Genomic DNA, 11,133 nt, shown 5'->3' with positions numbered 1-11,133 from the left:
ACCACATAGTCCCCAAGCACCACTGCATGTAGGCCCTCTGTAGAGCCAGAATTGATACCAGACATTGCCTTGTATGTATTGATACCAGACATGAACCTCCTCAAACACCATCAATTCAAGCACATCCACCCTGTGCTAGGCTGAGCTCTGCTTGGTGTGGAAACTACAAAAAACAAAAGCACCACCTGCTCTTTTGATGCCATTACCTTGTGGTAGATGGGAAACTCATACCAAAAGAAGCGAATTCCCTAGGTGATTCGTGAATTATGTTGCAGGTCATCTGACGTGGCTATCACTTCAAGTGTTGCAGGTTACTTATGTCATGCAGAGATCAAGGGAAGTAGATTCAAGGAAAGAGTGTTACCATTTCCCTGCTTGATTAACCTTGGGTTGCTCACAAATAAATATCTGGGGCTTGGGGTATTGTTGGAGACCAGTTATGTCTGACACAAGTACATAGTATGAATGCTAGTGTCCCACCAACCTCTTAAGGCAATGGTCAAACTGTGCCTCAAATATACAATGTATATGGCACGGGAACTATCCCTACCACCTGAGTTTTCAGGAGGGCTGTGGACTCGGGTTGAAGTGAGGAATTCCTTTTTACAGGAAAATCAAAATAACCCTAACCCCTGGCCAGGTGTTCCAGAAATGTTTCCTTTCCTTGCTGAAAAGAATTTTAGAAGGAGATGGAATAATGAAGTTAAATAGCTTTCTTTAGAGAAATTTATTTAGAGGAATATGAGGAGCAAGATAGTGAGATACACGTATGTACAAGATATACATGTACATAGATGAGAGAGAACCAAACAAATACATCTCAAGACACATATACATATGAGAGAGAGAGTGCCGAACATACACATTTCAGGTTGAGATGATCAAAAATCTCTAAGCTTTTTGTCTTTAAAAAGTTGGTTTTACAGTAATAGTAGCACTGTAGCACTGTCCTCCTGTTGTTCATTGATTTTGCTTGAGCGGGCCGAGTAACATCTCCATTGTGAGACTTGCTGTTACTGTTTGGCATGTCGAAAATATCATGGGGTAGCTTGCCAGGCTTTGCCATGAGGGTGAGATAGTCTTGGTAGCTTGCTGAGCTCTCTGAGAGGGGCAGAGGAATTGAACCCGGGTCAGCAGTGTCGACCACATGCAAGGCAAATGCCCTACACCCTGTGTTATCGCTTCAGCTCACAGTAGTAGTATTTTTCCTAAACTGCCACACCTGGGCTTTTGTTACTAAGGTGTGCCAAGGGGAAGAATCCAAAAGAGGTCCTGGATTCCAACACAACTGCCTTGGAGCTTTAGTTTTTCTGAGGGTTCACTCTTCTCTTGGGTGGTGCCTCAGTTTCTGCATCTGTGGGTTATCTTAATGCTTTAAGATTACTTTAAGTACGATGACTTGGAAATTTATTTAAATAACATTTTATCCAGTTGTCTGTTCTCAGGAACTTGGGTTGTTTCCAGATTTTGTCTATTGTGAACAGTGCTTAAATGAACATACAGGTGTAGATGTCATTTCTACTGCGCTTTTTGGCATCTCCAAGATATATTCCCAGAAATGGTATTGCTGGGTCATATAGAAGCTCAATTTCTAGTTTTTTAAGGAATGCCCATATTATTTTCCAGAAAGACTTGACCAGTCGGCATTCCCACCAACAATGAAAGAGAGGTCCTTTCTCTCCACATCCATACCTGCACTGGTTGTTCTTGTTCTTTTTGATGTATGCCAATGTCTGTAGCGTGAGATGATATCTAATTGTTGGTTTGATTTGCATCTCCCTGATGATTAGTGATATAGAGCATTTTTTCATGTGCCTTTTGTCCATTTGTATTTTTTTTGTATTTCTTTTTGAGGAAATTTCTGTTTATTTTTCTCCCTAATTTTTGACAGACTACTGGTTAAAGAAACTTTGGTATATCTACACAATAGAATAATAAGCAGATAGGAAATATCAAGTCATGAAATTTGCTTATAAGTGGATGGACATGGAGAGTATAATGTTAAGTAAAAGGAGTCAGAAAGAGAGGGACAGACATATAATGACTGCACTCGTTTGTGGAATATAAGATAACATAATATGAGACTAACACCCAAGGACAGTAGAGACAAGGGTCAGGAAGATTGCTTTATAATTGGAAGCCTGCCTCATGAGCTGGGGGAGAAGGCAGCTGGGTTATGGAAGGGATCAATAAGGCAATGATTGTTGGAGGGATCGCTCAGGATGACAGATGTGTGCTGAAAGTGGACAAAATACGAAACATAATGGCCTCTCAGTATCTGTATTGCAAGCCATAATGTCCCAAAGTAGAGTGAGAGTAAGAGCAAAATTTTCTGCCTCTTTTTCTGATGGTTCACTCTTCTCTTGGATGGTGCCTCAGTTTCTACATCTATGCGGGGAGGGATATTGGGACATTGGTGGTGGAAAATGTACACTGGTGAAGGGATGGGTGTTCAATCATTGTATGATTGAAACTCAAACATGAATGGTTTGTAACTCTCCCTCAAGGTGATTCTATAAAAATTAAAAATAAATAAATCATATTTTAGTATTATTTCTGCCTTAAAAGCTCATGAACAAGGGCTCCTCACTGTCTGTCTGCTGGTGACACATCTTATCTACCAGTACACACTTAAAGAGGATATTCTATGCTTTGAAACATATTATTCTTAAAAATAAAAAAATAACTCTGGCATTTTTAATCATAAATTAACATTGTTTATAAAAATGAAAATGAGACAGAAGCCCATTGTATATTAAATGAAAACTTATAACTTTTCTTAAATTTAACAAGTTAATCAGCCCAATTTTCACTCTCAAATATTCTGCACCCAGGAATTACTCTTAACAGTATGTGGGTGACTATATGGGAGGCCAGGCTGGCAGTAGGTGAAGCAAACACTGTCCCTATTGCACTACCTCCCCAGCCGCTCACCCTCAGATATACTTGGACATTCTTTATTAAGCGTGCACTGATTCACACATGTATACACTCATCTATTTATTTTCATTTTCATATGTTTTATATAACATATATGTGTTATTCCTTTTAGATATACACACCCATATGATATCTATCTAATAATGAATTTAAAGATTGAAGGAGATAAGGAAAAACTATTATAAGAGTAAATGCTCAGATACAAGTCCTCATCTTTGTAATAAATTTTTGTTTGGTCTAAACCTGGTTTTATCCTCCTTAGAACTATGGAGAACCTGTCTTTAACTCACCTGAATCTTTAATCTTTGTTTTATGTTGAGCTATTTTCAGACCATAATCACAGCTCTGGAGCTTTAAAGCATGGAAGCAATTCGATATCAAAAGGATTTGACTTTGTTCTTTCTAGGGAGACAGACAAAAATGCCTGCTTGAAATAATCAAATGGCAGCAAAGTTGGCTCTTTCTAATCCCTGCTTTCTCCCTGGATTAGGAAGGATGAAGGAGGAATTGTTCAAGGAGAAGAGGAGTATAACCTCTCTCTGAAGTCTTCTGAACATAGTCATTTCTACACCCTTGACCTGTTCAAGAAACTCTGCTCAATCTGGTTATAGTACTGGGTCTGTTCACTAGGAATCTAGAAGATAACTCAAGACAGATGTTGCGCTGTACTCAGTTTTTCAGTAGTTATTGATAAATGAATTGGCCTAGCAATCGGCCTCTTATGTTATTCCTTAGATTACGGCTACCACTTTGGGATATTTTTGTGAGTGAAAATGGGTGCTTTTAATAAGTAAGCCATGAAAGCATCTATAAACCTGAGTTGTCCATGCAAAATTATCCTACACTTGTTCTACCTGTGATCGAGTGGAATGCAGTATCAATGAGTGGCAACAATCTACCGAACTTTGGAGATTTATCAGCATGATACTAAGTACTTTACTTTCAGTGTGTTGTTAAATCCACACAGCCGACTATATCTGTGAGAGGGGAGAGGTGCTACTATCACTCATATTTTTTAAGTTTGGATCCCAGGGAATAGAAAGATGAAGTCACCAAGTTCCTAAGCGTGGTAATAAATTGCAGGGTCTTGGAGAAGTTGAATCGGAGCATTGGTTATCTTAAAAATATACTGGGAGTGATATGAATGAGGGAATAAAGGATAACAACAGCGAATGATACAATGTGAAGATACCTTCAGGTGGGATGCTTGGGGTTTGGATGGGTTTCTTAAGGAGACCAGGGGAATAATGACTGATGTCACAGTGCTCAGTGATTCACTTCTGTATGACAACACATTAATGTGCACTGGGAGCCAACTATCACCTTAGACACCCATTGGATGTCCATGTATTTCACTAACATGCCGGTCTTACAGGAACCTCCTCCCCCCAACCATGTCCAGCTTTCTTCAAGGTCTTTTCTGTAACTCTTCCTTAGGAGCAAGTAAGGCCAGGTGACTTATGTCTGTTTCTGTGGTCAGAATTCAGAATCACTTTTCCTCCATGCACCACATTTCTGCACTAAACTTTTCATCATCACATACTATTCACTAGGCTTTGCATATGTAAGCCTGTCTCTTCAAGCACATGGAAAACCAATGACAGACAGGGACCAAACTAACCATTTTTGCATTTTTATTTTATTTAAAATTTATTTCTTTATTTGGGCTGGCGCGATAGCACAGCTGGTAGGGCATTTGCCTTGCACGCAGCCAACATGGCCGACCCAAGTTTGATTCTCTCTCAGAGAGCCCAGCAAGCTACCGAGAGTATCTCGCCCACATGGCAAAGCCTGGCAAGCTCCCCGTGATGTATTCGATATGCCATACACAGTAACAACAAAGTCTCACGATGGAGATGTTACTGGGCCTGTTCGAGAAAATAGATGAAAAAGGGAAGGACAGTGACAGTGACAGTGATTATTTATTTATTGGTCTTGCCTGGATGAGATCAGGGCTTATCATTGACTCTTTGCTATGTGATCACACCGGGAAATGCTCAGAGGCTCCTAAACAGTGCTGGGAATTGAACTGAGATCGGCTGCATGAAAGGCAGACGCCTTAACCCTGGTACTTTCTCTCTGGCCTCATTTTGTCAGAATGCCAAGAACAAAAAGGTCTGAAAACATTTTTCAGATTCATTTTCTAATATTGGTGCAACTAAATGGGCCACTTAAAAACACAAATTGATAACCTAAAAGTTAGAAATCTGAACTAACTGAGCTAATTTCTAACTAAAGTTAGAAGTCTCACTTGACTGAAATAAAGATATCAGCAAAGTAGTGTTTCTGCAGGCTCAGGGGAGATCTGTTTTCTTGACTTATCCAGCATCAAGAGGCTTCCCATGTTCCTTGAGTTATAGATCTTTCTTCCCTTTTCAAATTCAGATGTGTGATCACATCATTGTCACAGGAAAGGAACCATTAAGACCCTGGTTCTGGTGTCACTTATTCATCCATACCCCTCCTACTCCTGCCTGTTGTACATGACCTTGGAGGACCCACCTAGATAACCCAAACGAACTCTTTGTGTGGATTAGGTTGTTGGCACCCTTAACTCTATTTGCAACCTTGAGTCTTCTTTACCATATGGTCTCTGGTATTCAACATGCCTGTATTCAGTTGCATACCTTTTAAAAACTCAAAAAGTATTTAAATATGTCCCAAAGTGAGGGAGTACAATTCATCTGCATATATGCATCTTCCTGCCTTAGACTTAGTTGATTGTCAAGACTTATTCTGTGAAGTGTTTTACTATTGCTTCATACAGTGAATGGTAGCTAATTATTTCTAAACTGTTTTGATTTCTTGTCATAAGCATTAATTATTATAAAGCATTTAAAAGTTACTTTGTCGGTGTTATTTGATACTTAGAAGGATTACTAATAATATGGAACAATGTGTATAGATATTCTTGTGGCAGAATGTTCCATTTAAATTCACAACAAATTTTTGATATCTAGGACCCAAAATAACCTTATGTTTTCACATCCCTATGTATAAAATAAAAACCATGAAAAAATTAATAAGTAAGTATTCAGCATAAAGTTTTAGACCCATGATTTATTGGAACTTTAAAGACAGGGCTGGAGAGATAGTATAAGGCAGGAAAGAAGTACGGCAACTACCCTGCACTCAACTGGTTTTGGTCATTTCCTGGCACCCCAATATGATTTCAGGGGTTATCCTTGAGCACTGTGTCTAGAATAAGCCTTGATCACAGCTAGATGTAGCCCACCAGCACAAGGAATATCTATATCTATATCTATGCATATACACACTTATTTATATACTCACATAAACCTCATTTTTGGCTATAGTTTATATTTTAAGACAATCTGCATGATTTTCCAAGCTTCATTGCATTATACTTGGCATACAACATTAAAGTTAATGTGTATGGAAGATAGTTTGATGCATATGTATTGAAAATTGACAATATACATTATTAATCTCCCAGTTTCATTAGTTAGCAGTTATAAGATTTTTCAGTGGAGAAAGAAGTTTTTAGTTCTTGATAGCTTCATTAAGAAGTATTTAAATGTTTTCCATTTGAGAGATCAGTTTACCTTTATCTGTTCCACAAGCCTTGCTGGAATTACCAATGCTCACAATTCTAGACACTCTGAGTAGTGTTCAGGTTTGTGTTGTTGGTGGTGCTTGTGACAGTAGATCTGATTTTTAATTTTGCATGCATGCATATTTGTATTATACAAGTTAATGATTATTATGGCAGATAAATGCCACTGGAAACATTGTACCTTAATATAGGTTTTATTTTCACTTGTACAAAATTTGATGTAGATATTTCTAGCTAGAAAGCTTTCTTGGGAAGTCCTGTGTGTGTGTGTGTGTGTGTGTGTGTGTGTACTTGAAGATTGAGTATCTTCCATCAGCTTGGGTCGCATTATTTCCACCCATGCAAATGCGTGGAGAGATTGAAACTGTCAAAGATATCAAGGGTTGTTTAAATGGCCTAGCTTGGAGGAGCTGTGCATCATTCCACTGCTCTACATTATTCTATACTTGGTCATATGATGTTACCTAAACATAAGGGTGCGAAAGAAACAGTGACCAAAATACAAAGACAGTTTACAGAATGGGAAAGGATATTCGCCGAATACACATCCAACAAGGGGTTGATATCAAGGATATATAAAGTACTGGTTGAACTCCACAAGAAGAAATCTTCCAACCCCATAAAAAATGGGGCAATGAAATGAACAGAAACTTTCTCAAAGAAGAAATCCGAATGGCAAAAAGGCACATGAGAAAATGCTCTACATCATTAATCATCAGGGAGATGCAGATCAGATCAAAACCACAATCAGATATCATCTCACACCTCAGAGACTGGCCCACATCCAAAAGAACAAAAGCAACTGGTGCTGGCGTGGATGTGGCAGAAAGGGACCCCCCTTCACTATTGGTGGGAATGCCGACTGGTTCAGCCCTTTTCGAAAACAGTATGCACGATTCTCCAAAAATTAGAAATTGAGCTCCCATTTGACCCAGCAATACAATTCCTGGGAATAGATCCCAGAGAGGCAAAAAAAAAGTATAGTTTGCACTTGTTTGTTCATTGCAGCACTCTTTACAATAGTCAGAATCTGGAAAAAACCTGAGTGACCAAGAACAGATGACTGGTTAAAGAAACTTTGATACATCTACACAATGGAGTACTATGTAGCTGTTAGAAAAGGCGAAGTCATGGAATTTACATACAAGTGGTACAACATGGAAAGAATCATGCTAAGTGAAATGAGTCAGAAAGAGAGGGATAGACATAAAAAGGTTACATTCATTTGGGGGACATAAAGTAACAAAATAGGAGATTAATGCCCAAGAATAGCCGAGATCAGCACCAGGATGATTACTTCATGGCTTAGAGATCAGCCGGGCATGCTAGGGCAGCTCAGATAGAGATGGAAGAACCAAATAAAGGGTGTTTGGAGGACCCTCCCAGGATGGGAAATGCATGTTGAAAGTATGCTATGGACCAAACATAATTGCCACTCAATGCCTCTTTTGTAGACCACAACACCGAAAAGGAGAGAGAGAACAAATGGGTATGCCCTGCTACAGAGGCAGTGTGGGATGGGGAGGATGGGTGTGGGAGGGATATTGGGATCCATGGTGGTGGAAACTGGGCACTGGTGGAGGGATAGGCATTTGATCATTGTATAATCGAAACCCAAGCACAAAATTTTGTAAATCTACAACTGTACCTCATGGTGTTTCACTAATAAAAATTAAAAAAAAAACATATATAAGGGTGCGCTGAAAAGTGTAGTCTTCATGTGTGCCCTGGAGAAAAAAAACACTGTGGTGAGTGCATAGTATTTGTCTCTTTCATAATTTGTAAAGTGGGTGTTGGTATCTTATCTTGAAGAAATGGAACCTTAGACACAGTTGTGGGAGAAGTTTTGCAAAGACCTATGAAGTGCCAGATAATAGGCAGTATCTAGTTAGAAATTTGTTTCACTTCAGATACTTTCAAGCATCATGTGGAACAATCTTTTGCCTAGTGGAAAACGCAAGCTCATCAAGAGTACCTACACGTCTTTTACTATAAAATTGCTTTTCATCTTTTCATCTGTGTTTCAAACCATAATGCCTAAATTGAGAGTGAGAAAGAGAAAGAGACAGAGAAGAGAAGTCCCTGACATAGAGGTGGACAGATATGGCTGGTGATTTGGGCATGGATGGGAAGGAAACTGGGGACATTAATGCTGGGAAATTACACTGGTGGAGGGATGGTAGTAGGAATATTGTATGTATGACTGAAACCCAATCATGAACAGCTTTATAATGCTTTATCTCATGGTGATTCAATCTAAAAAATCAAAAATAAAGTTGATTTTCTTCTACTTAAAGAGTGAGCAAAGAAAAAGTCTGCAAAAGCTGAGACATATATTTATGCAGTTTCCTACATTTAGCCAAAGTTTTATCTTATAAGTAGTGAATAAATATGACACTGGATTATTTTGTGGCGCTAAAAGTTTTTTTTTTTGCTTTTTGGTCACACCCATTGATGTTCAGACTCTGCACTTAGGAATTAGTCCTGTTGTCCTCAGGGGACCATATGGGATGCCGGGAATCAAACCCAGATCACCTGTGTGCAAGGCAAACGCCGTACCCTCTGTACTATCTTTCTGGCCCTGATGCTAACGGTTTTATTTATTTCCTCATTAATGAGCTTTGTTAGCATTGAGTAGCATTTTGGGGAAAACACATAAAGTTTAAGGTTGGAATTCTTAATATTTATATTTGTTTTACTTTAATATCTCACCCAAGAGTTCATAGAGGAAATGTATTTGTTATCTGCATATGCCAGTATTTCTAAACCTTTCCATTAGTATTTGCATTAGAGATAAGTGAGTGAAAATAAAAAAAAAATCTGGAAATTGAAATGTTTCTACATTAAACTTGAAGTTTTCATTTACTAGAATACATTACTTTGTGATTTCAGTTTTTTTATTTTTAATATTTTATTGGATCACCATGAGCTACAGTTACAAAACTTTCATGTTTGAGTTTCAGTCACACAATCATTGAACACCCATCCCTCCACCAGTGCACATTTTGTACCACCAATGTCGCCAGGATCCCCCTTTCCCACCCTCCCCCTGCCTCCGTGGCAGAATATTTCCCCCATACTTTCTCTACTTATGGGTATTATGGTTTGCAATACAGATAATAAGAGGTCATCATGTTTGGTACTTTCTCTATTTTCAGCATACATCTTCCATCCCTGCGATTTCAGTTCTTAAAATCTTGATACTATCATATGGACAATATATAATATATAAATCATACATTCAGAAATGGGCTGGAGCGATAGTACAGCGGTAGGGCGTTTGCCTTGCACGCAGCCAACATGGCCGACCTGAGTTCGATTCGTCCGCCCCTCTCGGAGAGCCTGGCGAGCTACCGAGAGTATCTCGCCCGCACAGCAGAGCCTGGCAAGCTCCCTGTGACATATTTGATATGCCAAACAGTAACAACAAAGTCTCCAATGGAGACGTTACTGGGCCCGCTCGAGCAAATCGATGATCAAAGGGAGGGCCTTTACCTTTACCTTTTTACATTCAGAAATATTGGTTTGGGGTTTGGAGTGGGAATCCAGAAGGAGAATGAAAAAATAATGCGGGCAAATTTTACAGGATTATTCTATCTCTCACTGTGGGGGTATCAGAACTCTCTTTGTGGTTATATGAATGTTTCTTTATACCTATAATCTGTTAGCACTGAGACAGCTATGGCATGTTGGAGTTGAACATTCTTTGAGAGTTTGATTCCCAGGCTCTGTGCCTGCATTATAGGCTCCAGTTAGTTTTAGTTACATTGTTACTCTATCATGCTAGAAATTTAGTGCGTATCTTATACCACTTCATGTAGAGTTGGACTCTCTAGGATGCTGCACACTTATGTTAAGAAAAGCAGCCACAGAACAATGAACCTAACAATGACTGAGTTACACATTAAGTAAATTTTCACTGTGGACAACCACTCTTCTAAGAGATATTTTTAATATATTACCTGTTAGTCATCCAAAAAGAGAGTCTATGGGTCTCATATTCCTTTCTTTTATCTTTGTTATTGTGTTCAGGCCGTGTAGTCCTGGGACAGAACCAGGGTTATCTGCCTGCAAGACAAGCACCTTAACTTCTTGTACTATCTCTTTGGTTTCATGTTCCAGTTTAAGTGCAAGAAAACCTTTTAGAAGACATCAGCAGATTTGCCCTGAAATCTCATTGGCAAAAATACTTTACCTGTCTACGCCAAAAAAAATCATATATCATGGGGCTGGAGCGATAGCACAGCGGGTAGGGTGTTTGCCTTGCACATGGCAGACCCGCGTTTGATTCCCAGCATCCCATATGGTCCCTTGAGCACCGCCAGGAGTGATTCCTGAGTACATGAGCCAGGAGCAACCCCTGTTCAAAAAAAGCAAAAAAAAAAAAAATCATATATCTGAGGAATGCTTGGTTTTGGAAGTCCAATCAAAATTTACCATCTAAGTATGGGGATGGATATCAACTCAGAAAGTGAACAAAATTGGGGCTATGATAACATGAAGAATCAAATTTGAAGACACTGTTAAAATACCAAATATTGAAGGGAAATATTTGGATAGTATTTGCTTTTTTAAAAATAATTAACCTTAACAAAAATAGATACAAGTTTTCTGGG

The sequence above is a fragment of the Sorex fumeus genome, unplaced genomic scaffold (genome assembly GCF_029834395.1).
Source record: "Sorex fumeus unplaced genomic scaffold, SorFum_2.1 ptg000075l, whole genome shotgun sequence".
In the NCBI taxonomy this organism is placed as follows: domain Eukaryota; kingdom Metazoa; phylum Chordata; class Mammalia; order Eulipotyphla; family Soricidae; genus Sorex; species Sorex fumeus.
The sequence above is the reverse complement of the archived record's forward strand: the minus strand, read 5'-3'. Positions refer to the sequence as shown.